This window comes from Lissotriton helveticus, chromosome 12, assembly GCF_964261635.1.
Source record: "Lissotriton helveticus chromosome 12, aLisHel1.1, whole genome shotgun sequence".
Taxonomy (NCBI): Eukaryota; Metazoa; Chordata; class Amphibia; order Caudata; family Salamandridae; genus Lissotriton; species Lissotriton helveticus.
The window spans coordinates 849245700-849265896 of NC_136073.1; the positions used below are offsets into that span (position 1 = coordinate 849245700).

Sequence of the window (20197 nt, forward strand, 5' to 3'; positions counted from 1 at the left end):
AAGTGCTCGTGGCCAACCGTGAACCGCAGGTAGCGCCGACGGGCCGGCAGGACGGGGATGTGGAAATAAGCGTCCTGCAAGTCCAACGCTACCATCCAGTCTCCTGGGTCCAGGGCAGCTAAGACCTGAGCCAGTGTCAGCATTTTGAACTTCTCCTTCCGGAGGAAGCCGTTGACGTTCCTAAGGTCCAAGATAGGGCGTAGGCCCCCTTGCCCTTCTTGGGGAAAGTAGAAAGTAGTGGGAGTAGCAACCACACTCTACTTCTGGCCCAGGAACGCGCTCGATGGCCCCCTTGGCCAAGAGGGCCGTAACTTCCTCCTGCAGAAGCCGCAAATGATCCCCCGATACGCGGTGGTACTGCGGTGGCATGGCTGGAGGGGTCGCCTCGAAGGGGAGGGAGTAGCCCCTTCGGACGATCTGCAGCACCCACCTGTCCGACGTGACAGTGCGCCAGTGGAGGAGGTGATGGCGAACCCTGCCCCCCACTGGCGTCACATGGGCCTGAAAGCACGGACTAGGAGGGTTTTGAGGCGGATGCTGCGTGGGAAGGTGTGGACTGACTTCGCCGTTGTCCCCGACCGCCGCCACGGCGGTTTCCACGGCCGCCACCACGTTGGGTATTACCCTGCGGAGCGTGGCTGGCGTCACGTGTGGGTACACCCCTTCCGTGGCCACGAAAGGAGTGAAAGGCAGCCGATTGCTGGCGCGGGGCCAAGAGGCCCAAGGACTTGGCCGTAGCCCTGGAGTCCTTAAATCGCTCAAGCGCATGGTCTGCCTTGTCGCCAAAAAGGCGACGGCCATCAAACGGCATGTCCATGAGTGTATTCTGGACATCAGCCATGAAGTTGGCGGACCTCAACCAGGCATGGCGACGAATCGCCACCGTCGTTGCCATCGCTCTGCCCAGAGAGTCGGTGGTATCCAGTCCACACCGGATCGAATAACGTGCCACATCTCGGCCTTCTACAAGGGCTTGGCCGAGTTTAGCCCGTACCTCCAACGGGCATTCTGGCAGCACGTCCGTGACAGTATCCCACAGAGAGTGGGTGTAACGGCCCAAGAGGCACGCGGTGTTGGAAGACCGCAGTCCCAGATTCAGGGAGGAGAATACCTTCTTTCCGTATTGCTCGTACCTCTTGGATTCCCTGTCAGGCGGCGCCGACGGGAATGCGGTCTGGGAATTCGAGGCCTGGATCACCAGGCTCTCAGGGGTGGGGTGGGTGGACAGAAAACAAGGGTCGCCCGGGGCCGGGCGGTGGCGTCTGGCCACGTTCCTATCCACAGGCGAACCTGTAGCGGGCCTGGACCAAGTGCCCAAAAGAACGTCCGTTAAGGCTTTGTTAAACGGCAGCAGAGGCTCGGCTGAGCATGACTGCAGCTTAAGGACCTCAGTGAGGAGGTTAGTCCTCACGGCCGCGACGGGGAGCTCAAGGCCCAAGGCCTTGGCCGCCCTCATCAACACCACACTATAGGTTGCCCCCTCCTCCGTAGCCACGGTAGGAGGTGAGACAAAGCCAGTGTCAGGCGAAGTGTCTATACCACTGGCCTCCCCAAATTCACCTGCCCAGTCCTCCTGAGACTGGCATTCACGTGCCAGAGGGTCCTCAGACCCCTCCCAATCCTCCTCATCACCCATCTCCTGGTACTCAGGGTTAGCAAATGATGGGGCCGGTTCATGGAAAGTGAACTCTCAGAACGGCGTCTGAAGCGGCGCCCAGCGGCGCCGCTCCGGCGCCGGAACCGGGTCGAGGGAGGCATCTGGGATGGCGCCGCCCGAGGACGGCGCCGGGGGTGACACCTGAGGGGCCGGGGAGGTCGTTAAGTCCACCGGCGACGACCCGGATCCGGAACCGGATCCAGCGGGGCCTTGCGGCGCTGGGCCCGAAGGCGGCGTCGGAGCCGAAGCACCCGACGGCATCGGGGCCGGAGCCTCCGACCCGCTAGGACCCCCAGACGGGTCCGCTGGGCCCGAAGGTGCCGCGGAGCACGTCGGAGGAGAGAGGGACCTCATGACCATGAGGAACCGCTCTATCTCCTCCGGTGCCGCATTAGGCCCAGGGACCGGAGGGTATGGGGCCGGATGCGGCGCCTGCGACTCGTGGGCGGTGTCACCTGAACCCCTGGCAGCGTCGGGGGGAGTCGGAAGAGCGATGCCGTCTCTTCGACTTCTTGTGCTTACCTGACGACTTCGACCCTGAGGAGTGATGTCGACTCCCGGAGCTCCGATGGCCCCTCTCCCGTGACCGGTCCCTCGACCTCCGACCGGACCGGGACCTTTCTCGGCGCGGGCCGACTGCCGGAGTTTGAGCCGCTTACGGGACCGCTCCCGCCTAGCCTTCGAAGTCAGGGCCCGACAGTCGGAACAGGTCTTGTCGTCGTGATCGACGCTGAGACAGTGGAGACACCGACGGTGAGGGTCGGTGACCGACATCAGCCGGTCGCAATCCTCACAGGGCTTAACACCTGGCATCCCTACCGGCACCGTTCGGAGTCGAAGACTTCGAAAAAGGATGATCAAAAGATCAAAAAAGTTTAGTCAAAAAGTGACTAAAGTACCACTTTTTCCGGATCTGCGCTGCTGGCGCGGAAAAAAGAAGAACTGACGTCAGCACGCGGAGGCGGCATCTAAGTACTCCGATGACGTCATCACGGCGCCCACGACACCGACGACAGACGCGGAGCCGCAGACGACGCCTACCGACGCGCAAGGGTACTGCTACGCAAAAAAAATCCGGATCCTTTCTGATGCCTGGGGATATTCTAAGGTAAGGAATCTATCACTAACGTGTCTCTTTCAGATATAAGTGTCACAAAACACAACACTACTATTAGAATATATGCACAACCAATTTCAATGTAACCAAAAAATACAAGACTACACAACAGACTACAATTCTATACTAGATCATATCTATACTAATGTAAATTTAACGCACTATGGTATATTAGAGTCATATTACAGTGATCACAAAGCCTTATGGGTAGCAGTTTAATATGCATAATGTATCATTTAATATGTCCTTTTCTTTCAGGAATTTCAGATGTTTGAAACCATTATGTACAGGATGTATACTCACATTTTTGTCTCATTTCAGATGATTTCTATACAAGAAATTAAACAGATGAAACAAGAAGAAAGCAAACCTTATCAAAAAGCAATAAGAGCTAACATAATTAAATGTTCTACCAAAACCAACTACAAAAACGCTAAGCAAGAGAACAAAATATTATATCATCTTGCTCTACCAGATGAAAGTGGATCAATAAAAGGAACTTGCTACAACAATGATTTTTACAAACAGACAAAGGAAGGAAATGGAATTATAATTAGAAATGTTCTTACCAAGAACAATGTGGTAATCTTAAGTAAGCAGACAAAAATATCAAGAAGGCCACCCTTAACAATTCCACAAGCAATTATGCAAGAAGCAGAATACATTCTGCAACCACCTGCTCCAAAACTTTCACCAATAAAAACAATAAGAGAAGCAAATTTAGGATCGCAAATGAGCATATCAGAGGTACGTTGCTTAAAAAGTAAATATGCATTTAAAAGTATTCGCTATTGAATTTAAGTAATTCAAATCAGTTTACAAATGTAAACGCAATCGCTTTAAAAGCAGATTTTAATCTTTATATGTGGATATGCATGCATATATATATATATATATATATATATATATATATATATATATTTATGCACATATAATATATATATATATATATATATATATATATATATATATATATATATATATATATATATATATATATACTAGTTTTACATGTTCATCTTGTAAATGTTTAATATTAGCAAAATTATCTTCCTTTATTCAGGACTTATACACCAGGATCACTAAATGTATACCAAAGTAGAAAAGATGAAAACAAGTTACTTACCTGTAACTTCAGTTATCCAGTATTGGTATCTTTCATAGATTCACATGCCTGAATCATTCCCCGTCGCCGAGGCGGGAGTCCCACGGTATATAAAAAAGCAGTGCCAAAGGTAAATTATAGTAGTAGGCGTAAGAGAAAGGCCTGAGGTCTAAACTGTAGTAGCCTATCTACCTCATTATAACAAAAGGAGCAAAGATTTTGTCCCAACCAACCAGCTTACAGCACCCTCTAGAACCCTCTCTGCAGAGCCAGTTCTCCTCAGATTTTCGGTAGCACAAGTGAGAAATGAGTATCCCAAAATTAGAGAACTGACTCTCCGGGGAGAAGGGTGGGTGCATGTGAATCTTTGAAAGATACCAATACTGGATAACTGAAGTTACAGGTATGTAACTTGTTTTCTTATCCAATATTGAGGTATCTTTCATAGATGCACATGCCTGAATTAGAGTAGCAAGCAGTATAACCATATACTGTCGTTTGCGGATGGTGGGAGACACTGGTTCATAAACTCCCAAATAGCATCCTCAGTGTTTTGAAAAAACATCTTTCTCTCTTTTTTATTTTTTTAAACGGAGTAGTCTTGAAGAAAGCAAAGCTATATCCAAGTATTATATATATATATATATATATATATATATATATATATATATATATATATATATATATATATATATACAAACATTTAAAATCTTGCAGACATACAAATCTGTATATTTGCATGAATATTATAGAATGGAATAATACATAAAAGGGGCAAAAGCACCTAAGTCTGATCTTAATGAAAGAGATGGCGTAGAACAGCCTGTCCAACCGCTTCATCTTCTTGATGTGAAGATTGAAGACAGTAATGCTTAGTGAACGTGTGGACAGTAATGCTTAGTGAACGTGTGGACAGTAATGCTTAGTGAACGTGTGGACATTTTTTCATGTCACAGCACAACATATATTTTCCGGAGATACTCCAGTAAACAAAGCTGTCAACGTTGGTACTGTTAATAATAATAATAATAATAATAATCAAGCTTGTAAAGCGCCTGGTTACACTAATATACAGTGTGTCCCCGCGCTGTATACTCATAGGAACCGACTCACACAACTAGCACGTAGAGGTAGCCACACGCAGCACCAAAACGAACCTAATATTTAGGGAAAAGGAGTGTTTTAAGTTTCAGCCTAAATCTCGGCTCTGATGGCTCCATACGGAGTTCCAGAGGCAGCTCGTTCCAGTACTTACTAGCCAAGTACCTAAAAGAGTGCCCCCCCATCCTTACTCTATGGATTCGGGGCACTTGGAAGAGCATACAACCAAGAGACCTTAGCTGACGTTTAGGCCGGTACAGGGATAGCAAGTTTTGGAGATAAACAGGGCCCTTTCCCTGTGCAATGCGGTGGGCTAAACAAAGAGTTTTGAACCTGATACGTTCACAGACCGGAAGCCAATGAAGTTTAGCCAGAGCACGGCTCCCGGACGACTTCCTTGAAAGATTCAGTGCCAATCTGGCCGCTGCATTTTGAACGCATTGCAGGCGATGGAGCCCCTTTTGACTCAGGCCCACATATAACGAGTTGCCATAGTCAAGATGGGGAGTAACCAGAGTATGGATCAGAATAATCGTGCTGGTCGATGGAAGAAGATCCAGCGTTTTGCGTAGGCATTTTAAAATGCCATAGCATTTGCCTGCTACCTCTCTAGTATGGCATTCAAAAGAGAGGTTAGCATCAAGTCTCACCCCTAGGTTCTTCACCTGCTCCACGGGACGCAGGGAAGGCCCCAATTCCGATGGCCACCATGCCGGGGACCAAATGGAGGGAGCCCTTCCAACCACGAGGAGTACCGTTTTATTAGCATTGAGGCGCAGGCAGTTACTATTCATCCAATCAGCCAATTTCCCCAAGCACGCCGAGAAATTAGCTGCCGCCTCTTCGGGGGGCTGAGACATTGTCACCACCAGTTGAGTATCAGCCGCGTAGGACTCTACGAACTTGGCCAAGGGCTCCATGTACAGATTAAACAAGGTCGGGCTCAATATAGAGCCCTGAGGAACCCCTTGCTTTAGTGCCCGTACTTCTGATTTGTAAGGTGGGCAGTGTACCTGGAATTTTCTATCAGTTAGAAACGCCTTCACCCATTCATAGGCCGATCCTGTGATCCCTGCCTCCATGAGGCGGGAGAGCAGCATGGGGTGAGAGACGGTATCAAATGCCGCACTGAGATCTAATAGCAATAGTGGAGCTGTCCGTCCCTCATCCACTCTCTTGCGTAGTAGTTCGGTCGAGAAGAGCAGAGCCGATTCTGTTGAATGGTTAGCTCTAAAACCCGATTGAGATGGGTGAAGAAGTTGGAAGTCCTCTATAAATTTCACCAATTGTGCATTGACAATTTTCTCTACCACTTTCGCACAGAAGGGAAGGAGCGAAATGGGTCGGAAATTGTCCAAATGCTCTATGCCCAAATTGGCTTTCTTTTTGATAGGTATGACCTGAGCAGTCTTCCAATCTTGTGGTACATAACAAGTCATAAACGACCGCTCAGCCATATGACTAATGTGGTTTATGAGGAGTTCCACTGAGTTCCTAAAGATCTTTGGATGTGCCGCATCTCTAGGAGAGCCGGATATAATACTCTGGATTATTTTCATCATCTCAGGGTTGCTCGGGACTGAGAACTGGCTTAGGCTAGGGTTATCTGTCCCTCTCCCTTCCCTCCTTTGTTCCATGACAGGTTCAATAGGACCTATTACAAAGGAATTATATATCTTTTCTACTTTTTGGACGAAAAAGTCTGCAATCGCCTCACAGGTCTCTCTCGTATGGGCTTCTGTAACCGATGTCCTCTCCAGAGATGTTAGTTCCTTGTATATTTCAAAGAGCTCCTTAGTCGGGTTCTCTGATGTCACAATTCTATTATTCAGAAAGCCCCTCTTGGTCTTCCTAAGTAAGCGGTGATATTCTTTCATACCATTCTTGTATATTTGTTTAGCTGTTTCCTCATAATTTTTTCGCCAGGCGCGTTGTAAGCCTTTACACAGGGATTTGGCTGCTTTTAGCTCAGCATTTAACCAATCCGCCGATTTATTACCTCTGACAGAGTTCTTGGTTGTCCATGGAGCTATTTTGTGAAGGGCTCCTGTCAGCCAGTCCTCATAATCTGCCCAGGCCATATCCAGATTGTCTCTCAATGGTGGACGGCTAGTCCTCAGAACAAGCTCTAGATCAGCTTGTTTCAGTTTACCCCATAGCCTGCGCTTTTGTGGCCTAGGCTTGTTAGAAGGAGGCTTTTTAGTCAGGCCAAATATCGTAAATTGGACCAAATGGTGGTCTGACCAGGTCACCGGCCTAGGGCACTGAACCTCTATCTCTTCCCAATTTGCGAAAATAGGGTCTAGGAGGTGGACCGCCTGGTGAGTCGGCAGCCGTGATTGTAGCTTCAGCTTGAGTATTTCTAGGGAGGTAAGAGCGCCCAGAGCCTCCCTATTATCTTCCTCCTCTAAATGTAGATTAAGGTCTCCCAAGATGAGAAGCCTACTATAGCGTAATGCTGGCTGAGTGACCATCTCTATCAGGCTTCCCACAAATTCCAGGGACGGCCCTGGTGGACGGTATATCAAGTAGCCATTGATGGTCACGTTAGGCCCCCATTTAATTGAGAAAGAACCTGCTTCACAGTCTTTAATATTAGTAGCTTCTAAGGTGCAATTAAGCTCTAATTTGTGCACTAGAGAAATCCCCCCTCCCCGCTGCCTTCTGCGATCTAGCCTTATCATTCCGTATTCAATTGGAAGAGCCTGCAGAATGTCTGGTACAGACTCTTCATCTAGCCAGGTCTCTTTAAGAAATAGTACCTCTGGCTGATGGTCCGTTAGGAGATCATATATTTCTAGCTTGTGTTTCCTAAGGGATCGGCAATTGATCTGGATCATATACATAGACTCCCCTCTATGAATGCGCCCGCTCTCCCCCCTGGGGTCGAATTGACAAGCCTTACAGGTCAGGAACTGTATCTGCTCGCATGGCATGTAAGCAAGTCTTCACTGTAGGCGGAAGTAATTGTTCCAGTCGTTCTTTCGAGTAAGTGATTCTTACCTCATGTTCAGAGGATATTTGAGCAGGGGTCCGTGCCCCTGCCCCCGACCGGCCGCGGACAGGCGGAGACGGGCTTGCCATTGGCGCGCTTTCGGCGCGCCGCCGGCGTGCCCGCTGCGCGGCCGTTGACCAGGCCTCATTAAATGGGGTAAGGAAGGCGAACGACTGGAGCGCTACCCCTCTTTCCAGGCAAGCCGGAAGTGTAGGGATTCCTCAGCCCTACGCAACAAACGCCCACAATGGGCGCGGCGGAACGGGGTGGGAGAAGTGCAAGCTAACAGCAATACAATGCAGAATATACGATGCAGGTAATGGTTATTTTAAAATCCAAACTCTAAAAACTATTTATTTATCATACAAGAGAAAGATTAAAAATTTCAATATAGGAACCTCCAGCGCTTCCGCGCTACCTCTCAGTGCGTCGTAGTGCAATGATTGAAACACAGTGCTCCTGTCTGTCCCTGCCACAGACAGACTGGTCTACACGTCAGAGCCGCGATTCTTCCCCCCCTAAGTAGGGGAAGGAAGGCGAACAACTGGAGCGCTACCCCTCTTTCCAGGCAAGCCGGAAGTGTAGGGATTCCTCAGCCCTCCGCAACAAACGCCCACAATGGGCGCAGCGGAACGGGGCGGGAGAAGTGCAAGCTAACAGCAATACAATGCAGAATATACGATGCAGGTAATGGTTATTTTAAAATCCAAACTCTAAAAACAATTTATTTATCATACAAGAGAAAGATTAAAAATTTCAATATAGGAACCTCCAGCGCTTCCGCGCTACCTCTCAGTGCGTCGTAGTGCAATGATTGAAACACAGTGCTCCTGTCTGTCCCTGCCACAGACTGAGTGGTCTACACGTCAGAGCCGCGATTCTTCCCCCCCTAAGTAGGGGAAGGAAGGCGAACAACTGGAGCGCTACCCCTCTTTCCAGGCAAGCCGGAAGTGTAGGGATTCCTCAGCCCTCCGCAACAAACGCCCACAATGGGCGCAGCGGAACGGGGCGGGAGAAGTGCAAGCTAACAGCAATACAATGCAGAATATACGATGCAGGTAATGGTTATTTTAAAATCCAAACTCTAAAAACAATTTATTTATCATACAAGAGAAAGATTAAAAATTTCAATATAGGAACCTCCAGCGTTTCCGCGCTACCTCTCAGTGCGTCATAGTGCAATGATTGAAACACAGTGCTCCTGTCTGTCCCTGCCACAGACAGACTGGTCTACTGTTCTTATCGAATGAGCTTGGACTTCCCTCTGCATAGGTTTGTTAGCCTTGTCATGGCAGAAATTAATAGTAGATGCCAGCCATCTGGCTATTGTTGCCTTTGCTACAGCATTTCTGAGAGTTGCTTGGCCATAAGCCACAAACAGCTGGTTGGATCGTCTGGTATCCTTAGTTTTCTGTAGGTAGAATTTTAAACAGCGTTTAACATCCAGCGAGTGTAATGCTCTTTCAGCTGGAGTGGATGGATCTGGAAAGAATGTTTTTAATCTTACCGGTTCGTTCAAGTGAAATTGTGTTGGTATCCTCGGAATGAACCTGGGATTTGTTCAAAGGGTTACGTAGACCCAGGAAAAATGTAAAAAGGGTTCCTTTATAGTGAAAGCTTGGATCTCACTAACCCTGTTTTCTGAGGTAAGAGCCAGTAAATGGGCAACCTTCAAAGTGAGGAATAAGAGATCAGCTTTATGTATGAGCTCAAATGGACGGTTCATTAACTGCCCTAGCACTGTGTTGAGTTCCCACTCTGGAGGGGGTGCTCGCACTGGAGGAAAGGCTCGGAAAAGCACTTTCATAAATTGTTTGACAAGTGAAGAAGAGCAGAGAAAAGGAAATTTTGAGCATTTCCTGAATCTGGAAAGAGCAGCAAGATGTACTTTGACCGATGAAAAAGTAAGCCCAGACTTGGCTAGAGAAAGCAGATAATGGATAACTTTTTCTGCAGGAGCTTGAATTGAGTGAATAGTATTCGCCTCACACCAACAGCAAAATCGCTTCCATTTGAAGCGATAAGGCTTGATTGTGCTTTGGGCACGAGATTTGGCCAATATTTCACGACAGTCCTGTGAAATGTTGAGGTCTTTGAACTGTAAGAAATGAGGAGCCATGCGTGCAAGTGTAAAACTGTGGGTCCGGATTAACTACTTGGCCTCCGTCCCTTGACAACATCGTAGGCGTCGGCAGTAGGCAAATGGGCTAGTCTTGAGACAATAGTAGAAGTTCCTGGAATCAATATTGTCTTGGCCAACGGGTTGCAATCAGAATAAGATGGCAACCTTCCACCTTCATCTTGCGGAGCACCTCGGAATCAATGGTATTGGGGGGGAAAGCGTACGCACAAATCCCTGACCATCGCATCTCTCTTGATCCCTGTTTACGGAACCTGCTGGCGTAATATCGGCATTCCTTGTTCTCTCTCGTTGCGAATAGACCTAAGCTTGAAAACTGGGTTAGCCTGTTGCTTTTCCAGCTTCCACTCGTGACAGTCTGACTGAGACATGCACAGCGTGCCCGCCAGGATATTGTGGAGACCCCTGACGTGTTTGGCTCTCAGGGTATCTTGTGGAATGTGACCCCTTCCCACAATTCCTGATCCTCTTGCGAGAGCGTAGCTGATTTAGTTCCTGCTTGTTTGTTGATCTAATACATGCTGATGGTATTGTCGGTCCGGACTAGCACAGAGGAACCCGCAATCCTCGGGAGGAATGCTTGGAGAGACAGAAAAATGGTGAGGAGCTCCAGCATTTTGATCTGCTGTTGTTTTTGTCTTCGAGACCATCTTCCTTGAATATGCAAAACCTGCAGATGACCTCCCCATCCTTCCATGGAGGCATCAGTCGTTAAAACAAAATCTGGAATGGCCTGTAGGAACATGAGACCCTGGGTTAGATTCTCTGTCTGCGACCACTAATGCAGAGAATGTATCATGCGCAGCGTGACCTTGATGGTATCCCATCGAACCCATGGCTTGTTGCCATTGAAGTTGCAGTTCCTCCTGAAGAGGTCTCATTTTGAGCCGTGCCAAGGGTATGAGATGTATCGCTGAAGAGCACATCCTCAGGAATGAAGCAGACATTTGGAGTTAGACTGACCTTTTTGAAATTAACCATGCCAATTTTTGAAGACGTAGCTGGCGGCCGTGTGACCAGAATGCGTTGCAATGCACCGTGTCTCACCTTGCTCCGAGAAAAACATGACTTGGAGAAAACGTAACTGTGATTTGCTGTCGTTGAGAACCAGCCCCAGAGAAGAGAAGAGATTCTGCTCTGGCAATCTTGGCTTCGTGTTCTGAAGGACCTTTGAGCAGCCAATCGTCTAGATAAGGGAATACTTGAATTGCTCACGATCTCAATGCTGCTGCCACTGGTGCCAAGCACTTCGTGAAGGTTCTTGGTGCCGACTTGAGCCCAATCGGGAGCACTTTGAACTTATAATGGGCGCCAACCACTTGAAAGCGAAGATATTTACGCTTTTTGGGGTGGATAGGTATGTGGAAATACGCATCATCCATATCCAGAGAAGCCGTAAAATCTCCTTCGTTTAAACAACTCAAAATCTTGTGAAGACGAAGGGGAGGGGGAACCCTGGGCGGAGTAGGAGATGGCTGTTTGATGAATTCCAGGGTGTGGTCATTGGTTACTAGGTCTAGAACCCATTGGTCTGATGTCATTTCCTGCCACTTGTAAACAAAAGTTGAAATCTTCGGGCCCATGGGTAAGGAAGGTAAAATGGTTGTCGCCCTGCGGAGATCACTGCTTCCGGTTAGTGTCTCGGCCTTGATACCACGATCTCTTTCGACCACCCTGACGGGACATACTAGTCGTAGACTATTGACTGTATGATGCCTGGCTCTAAGGCTGTACTGGTATTGATACTGCTTATTCTGTTGGTTTTGGTATCCTCCTCTTGATTAAAAACCACGTCCTTTCGCTCCTCTGAAAGATCCGCGCCCGTATTGAAGGGTGCCTAATGATCGTGCAGTATCAGTGTCAATTTTTTTTAAATTTTTTTTTTTAGCTCCAGCAGGCTTCATCAATATGTTTACCAAACTAAAAACTCCCCATCATAGGCCATGTCTAGAATCTTGGTTTGCCTCTCAGGTCTGAAAGTAGTGGCTTTAAGCCATCCCTGACGTCTAAGCACTGCAGCTCCTGCTAGCTGACGGAAGTTGGTGTTCACGATGTGCAAGGCGCAATCTATATCTTCTGATGCTGCATGTTCCTTCCTGCCTTCGGTCCTCAGGAATGAGGTCAATGAAACTCGCCATGTCTGACCACATTTGACGGTCATAACAGCCGATTATGGCTAGAAGATTGGCAGCTCTAATAGAGGCCGCTGCCAACGTAGAGAATGTATTTATTTATTTTGTTTGTTTTGTGCCTATAAGGTCCAGACGACATCCTTCCTTGTTAGGCGGTGTGGTGATAGGCGTTGCGGGATTTTAAGATTGTTGTTGGGTGGCCTGTGAAATTACTGAATCTGGCTGAAGGGTGGCCTATCAGACAGGATGGGCTGTTAGCAGGTGCGCAGTATTTCTTTTCAATGCACGGAAGCACTGCTGGAATAGACATTGTCTATTATAAGTACCACTCTCGTGATCTTCCTGGATTCTTCCTTGAAATCATGAAGGAAATATTCTGTCTGTTCGACTGTAACTGGCAGTTGAAATCTAGCTGCTGCCCGCTTCATTAAATTATGTACAGGATGCTACCATAGATGAGGCCATCGTAGACTATCTCATCGTAGACTTTGCTGTCGTAGACATGGTTATGTAGGCGAGGTTATTGCAGACGGGAATGTCGTCATAGATAACTGTCATGAACAACCATCATAGATGAGGCTGTCGTAGATGACGGTCATAGACAATGCCATCATAGATGAGGCAATCATAGGTGAGGCCATCCGTAGATGAGGCAGTCCTATGATGGCCATTCGTGGATGAGGCCATTCATGGATGAGGCCATTCATGGATGAGGCCATTCTTGGATGAGGTCATTGTTGGATAAGGCCATTGGTAGATGAGGTCATACATAGATGATGAGGCTGTCATAGACGACAGTCATAGACAATACCATCATAGATGAGACAATCATAGGTGATGCCATCCGTAGTTGAGCCAATCATAGATGAGGGAATCGTAAGATGGCCATCCGTGGATGATGCCATTCATAGATGGGGCCATATGTAGTTGAGGCCATTCGTACATGAGGCCATACATAGATGACCTCCCCAGTCGGTTCAGATGCCGGTGTTGGAGTACCGACGGACAGAGCGGTGCTTCACTCTACTCCTGAGCCGCTGCCAGGTGGGGTGAGGTCCTCACTTCTTACAAACCTGTGAAAAACACACGACCTGTAAGAATAAGACATGAAGTGACACCTAGGAACCTTCAGGTGATCTCTGTACCTGTCTTTACATATGTTTTTTCACTTTTCACCTATTTTAGTTTTTGCAGTAGCAATATTTGTTGTTGGGTCCTGAAGAAAGCAAGGATAATTGCGTCCACTATTGCTGAAACATGTCAACCTGGTACCATATCTAGACAGCTGTTTTTCAAACTGTCTTGACAAATGTTTAAACATTGGTAGGGCGAGTATCACTCGAATAAAATTGTTCATTACTCCCCAATCCAATTTTAATTGCACACTTTTTATTCTTTTGCATTTAGTTTCTTTTTCTTGCACTGCACACTGTTAGTCACTATATGACTTGCCACTTACCTTTCTAAGGAAGTATAGGACTATACTACCCTCTATTCCAGTCAAAGGAACCACTTCACCATCCTGGTTACCTTTGTTCATGAGAATAGCACATCCGCATATATGGCCTAAAAAAGGAATCCCAAATGATGAAGGGCGGTTCCGAGTGGTGACTGATGGGTACCTTAGACCATCTACTAGGGTGTCTTTGTTTACCATCTTTCTCAGTCAGTTGGTAGGTTGTTGTGCTCTCCGGCGACTTGCACGGTTGATTCACTGTACCTTTAGACCCTCTGGAACCCTTTTTGTTGTTGTATATAGTTTGGGAATGTTCCCAGAGTTGAGGTCTTTAAATATTCCAGTGGGTCCTCAATCTGATCGGTGTGTTGTTGTTGTCATACATAGATGAGGCCATTGTCATAGACGACCGTCGTAGATGACCATAATAGATGAGGTTGTCGAGCTGAGGCTGTTTTAGGCAATGCCATTGTAAAAGAGACCATCATAGACGAGGCCGTCGTCGACGACCGTAGTAGATGAGGCCGTCGTAGACTACCATCGTCTATGTCCGGCATAGGGGGCCATTGTAGACGAGACTATCGTAGATGAGGTCAATATTGGTGAGGCAGTAATAGTAGACATGGAGTTTTTAGACTCCTAATGTCAGGTTAAGAGGATTTCCCTGATGAATTGTAGGATCAGCCTCTGAGGAAGTTTTTTCCAATTGCCTCTTTCTGTTAGAAATGCCTTATAAAGACTCGAGGTGGGTCTTTATGGCTTTATGCGCTCCCTCTGGAGGCTCCTGGCGCGACTTTTCCCTTTGACCTCTCCTATGAGGTGAAGGAATCCTCGATGTCCTCATCTGAATTGGCAGATAAAAGTCTCTGTAGTCCCAATAATAGCCTCATCTCTCAGAACGTGAGAGTTATTGAGGAAAAGGTTAGACATATTTCGTAGTCTATTGCCTAGTTTTCTGCCAATCTGCCATATTACTGCCTTAATAGGGTCAGAGAAATGAAGTATGATCCAGGTTGATCCAAAAAGAAGTAAAGGCTGAAAAAACTGAGCAGATCTCAGGGAGACTCCCTTCACACACGACGTGCGGTGAAAATCTGAAGAGAACTGGCTCTGCAGAGAGGGTTCTAGAGGGTGCTGTAAGCTGATTGGTTGGGACAAAATATTTGGTCCTTTTGGCATAATGAGGTAGATAGGCTACTACAGTTTAGGTCTCAGGCCTTTCTCTTAGGCCTACTACTATAATTTACCTTTGGCACTGCTCTCGGCGACGGGGAATGATTCAGGCATGTGAATCTATGAAAGATACCCCAATACTGGATAAACTCTTTTTAAGAACCTACCAACAAACAATCCTGCTCCACTGTAATCAGGTGTTGAAGCACACCTAAGTAGCATTCAACTACTTAGATGGGACCCCAATGATGAAGCATGTCACAAACTAGATTAGTGAGTGAGGGGTCTTTTAATGCAACTATATTTCTATAATTGTACACTTACCATCTTATTCCCAACTACACACTATCTACTACTCACTCTCTTCACTCTCTAATACACACACACTACTGCACACTACTACACAAAATGTAATGCACACTCTAAAACACACTCTACTACACATTCTACTACACACTTTCTACAAACAAATTCTACTACATACTCTATAGTACACGCACTATACTACACTCTCTAATACACACTCTCTACTACACTCTACTACACACTCACTACTACACAATCTATACCACACACTCTCTACCACACACTCTCTACTACAAACTCTCTACTACAAACTCTCTACTACACACTCTCTACTACACACTCTCCACTACACACTCTCCACTACACACTCTCTACTACACACCGACATCAACACACTCACTACTACACACTCTCTATCACACTCTCTATTACACACGTTTTATAACACACTAAACTCTACTTTTTTATAATAATTACTCGCAACAAAACACACAGTACTACTCACTCTACTATTCACTCCTCACTCTATTTTCATTACTTTTCTTACACATTGACAGTGCTAATGATGAGAACATGAGTGTGCAGATGAAAACCAATTGGCATATTCCAATTGTGTACTTCTGTGAGGCAATGTCAACATTTTCCACCACTTTTTTCTTCTGATTTCTCTTCAACCACACCGCTACTACACTCTACTACACATACTCTAGTACTCTCTGATATACACTCTACTACACACTCTGTACTAAAAACTCTCTAATACCCTTTACTACACACCCTCTACTAACGCTCTCTACTACACGCTATACTACACTCTATACTACACTCTCTACTACACTCTCTACTACACATTATACTACATACTCTAATACAGACTAAAACATGCACTGTAATACACAATATCTATCACACACTCTACTACAAACTCGAGTACACACTCTCTACCACACTCTGTACTACACACTCTCTACTACACACTCTCTACTTCCAACTCTCTACTACACACTCACTCTCTACTACACACTCTCTATCACACACTCTCTATTAAACACTCTTTACAACACACTAAACTCTAGTTTTTTATAATGATTACTCGCTAGAAAACACACGGTACTACTCACTCTACTATTCACTCCTCACTCTATTTTCATTACTTTTCTTATGCACTAACAGTTGCTAATAATGAGAACATAAGTGTGCACGTAAGAACCAATCTGCATATACCAATTGTGTACTTCTATGAGGCACTGTCAACATTTTCCAACACTTTTTTTCTTCTAATTTCTCGTCAGCCACACCACTACTACACTCTACTACACATACTCTAATACTCTCTAATATACACTCTACTACACACTCTGTACTAAAAACTCTCTAATACCATTTACTGCAACCCTCTACTAACGCTCTCTACTACACTCTGTACTACCCTCTCTACTACGCTCTCTACCAGATACTCTACTACACACTCTAAAACACGCACTGTAATACACAATATCTATTACACACTCTACAACAAACTCTAGTACATACTCTCTACTACACTCTCTACTGCACACTTTCTACTACACTCTCTACTACACACTCTCTACTACACAATCACTACTACACACTCTATCACACACTCTATTACACACTCTCTATTAAACACTCTTTACATAACACTCATCTCTTCTGTTTTAAAATAATTACTTACTACAACACACTCAGTACTACTGACTTTGAGATTCACTCCTAACTCTCTTTTCATTACTTTTATAATACACATTAACAGTTACTAATAATAGAACATAAGTATACAAGTGAAAACAAATCTGCATATTCCAATATTGTACTTCCATAAGGCACTGTCAACATTTTCAACCACTTTTTTCTTCTTATTTCTCTTCAACAACACCACTACTACACTCTACTACCAATACTCTAATACTATCTACTATACACACTACTACACACTCTGTACTAAAAAATATCTAAAACTCTTTACTACACACCCTCTACTAGCACTTTGTACTACACACTGTATACTACACTCTACTACAAACGCTACTACACTCTCTACTACATTCTCTACAACACATTCTACTACAAGCTATACTACACACTCTAATACACACACTGTACTACACAATATCTATTACACTCTACTACACACTTCCTACTACACATTCTCTACTACACACTATCTACCAAACACTCTCTACTACTCACTCTACTACTTGCTATCTACTACACAATCTCTAATAATATATAATATTCTCTAATACTCTATACTACACACTCTATTAAAATCTATTCCCTACTACTAACTCTACTACACACGTTCAACTACACACTATCTACAACACATTCTATACTACTCTCTAATACACACTAACTACCCTACTATATATTTTATTTTATTTTAAAGGTTCCTCAACAAACTATTAAACAATCCTGCTCCACTTTATACAATGTATAAAAAAGTGCTACAAATAATTTTTTATATTTTACAGGAGTAAGCAACAAAAACGATATTTATTGCAGGACAAGAAACAAAACTCAAATCGATAACAGTAAACGATACAACTGATTCGGTTAAAATTACACTATGGAGAGATGCAACGGACTTCCCAATACAACTTGGAACGTACATTAAAATAACTCACTTGACTGTACATGAATTTAATGGGCAAAAAATATTAAATTCGACTCGAAATACACAATTTCAAGTAAGTACAAAATGCAATACAATATTTATAGCTACATTACATGCATACTCTCAAAAATACTTACCCATACATCCAATAAACAACCAGACACATTACATGCATCTGTTTACCCTCCTAACTAACTAAATCTCTCACTCTCTCTTACATACACATTTTACAATATTGGTAACTAGCTCTCTCACACTACCTGTCTCCCTCAGTATATATCCCTTTAACTGCTTCCATATGCATAACTCCCTATAGCTGCCTCCCTCTATCTCTCTACCTCCCGCAAAATTTCATTATTTCCATTTCTAACTCTCTCTTACCATCTACCTCCCAACATCCATATCTCTATCTCCCCCATATATCTTCCTATCTCACAACAGTCAACAATTCCCTATACGTAACATTGCCTCTATCTGCTTAGCTTAATAACCCTCCTCTACCTTCCTCACTCTAAACAACTCGCTCCCTCTACCTTTCTCCCTCTATCTCACTCTGTTTATCTCTCATCCACTCAGTCTCCCTACCTCTCACTCTACTTACATCTACCACTCTCTACCTCACTTTAACTTCTTCTATATCTCAATCTCTCTCTTGCTCCCTCCCTACAACTCCCTAAGTACATACAGAATGCAATACAATATTTATAGCTACATTACATGCATACTCTCAAAAATACTTACCCATAGATACAATAAACATCAAAACACACCACATGCGTCTATTTACTCGCCTAACTACATCTCACTCTCTCTCTTCTATACACATTTTACGATATTGCTAACTAGCTCTCTCATACTACCTGTCTCCCTCAATATATATCCATTTAACTGCTTCCACATGCATAACTCCCTATAGCTGCCTTCCTCTATCTCTCTCCCTCTGTTTCTCTCTACCTCCCTCAAATGTTTATTATAACGATTTCTTCTAACTCTCTCTCTTACCATCTACCTCACAACATCTATATCTCTATCTTCCACTAACTATATATCTTCCTATCTCACAAGAGTCAACAATTCCCTCTACATAACATTGCCTCTCTCTGCTTAACTCAATAACACTCCTCTACTTTACTCACTCTATTGAACTCCCTCCCTCTGCCTCTCTAATTCTCTCACTCTGTTTATCTCCCTTCGACTCACTCTCCCTACATATATCTCTCACACTCTCTTTAAAGTTCTAGCTCTCGATCACTCTCTCTACCTCCCTCCCTACAACTCGCTACTTCTACTGCACTCCACCCCCCCAAAAAAAAATATCCATATCTCTCTCTATCTGGCCCTCTTTCTGTCTTTATCATTGGCTATCTATTCACATATCGTTATCTACCTCTCTATACTATCTGCCACTAGCTTTAAATATCTCTTTCCATTTATTTCCTTATCTATAACAGTCACTTTTCTCTTGATCACAAAAAAACCCTCCCAAAATGGCAATAACAAGAAAAATGTAAATGCACTCTAACTCTATTAACATATTTTTTTTCTTCACAGACAATAGAACCACCTCCAGAAAAACTCACAATCACAATCTATGGACTGGAGAATACAACACAAGAGAAAAGTACTATAACAGTACAAATAGAAGACACAGAACATTTGAAATATGTGGAGATAAGCAATACAATTCTAATGGACTTCCTAAATATAACAGCGGACATTGGTGACTTTGGAGACGCTCTCATGCCATGCTTACCAAAAACATTAAATGTCATCTTTCAAAATGGATCAATAATTGAAATAATTGAAGAATCTTAACTTATACATTAAACAAGCATAAAAAAATGCAAAAACAAAATGTACAAAAAATTATTTAAACCTTGAAGTTAATAAAAAACATGTAGAAACTATTTGCTTACTGGTTATTAATATGCAATCAATATATATTAATATATACATACATGCATATATATAAGCATCACTCTACAAAGATATTACTACGTATGCACATATATATGCATATATATCCCTAAAAATATGCTGCATATATATGTACATATATATAAATACATATTTATCAATATGTATCATCATACTTTATAAAGAGTACTACTCAATGTATTCTACTACTCACTCTAATACTAACTCTACCACTAAAAGTCTACTACTCACTCTTTAATACTCACTCTTTCACTCTTTATTAATAACTAGTACTCACTTACTACTACACAATATCTAATACTATCACTACTCGTTCTAATACTCACTTGACTACTGTACTACTTATTCTACAACACTATAATACACACTACTATCTACTAATAACACTGATACTCGGCACACTCTACTACTCACTCTAATACTCACTCTGCTAACACTA

General features: G+C 44.3%; 1 long non-coding RNA gene across 1 annotated transcript; it reads left to right on the top strand.

The window, feature by feature from the left end:
• Positions 1–3105: 3105 nt before the first annotated feature.
• On the top strand, positions 3106–19700 carry LOC144799101 (uncharacterized). Its single transcript, XR_013603747.1, has 3 exons — positions 3106–3521; positions 17678–17893; positions 19372–19700. It is a non-coding gene; the product is annotated as an uncharacterized LOC144799101 (long non-coding RNA).
• The last annotated feature ends 497 nt before the right edge of the window (positions 19701–20197 follow it).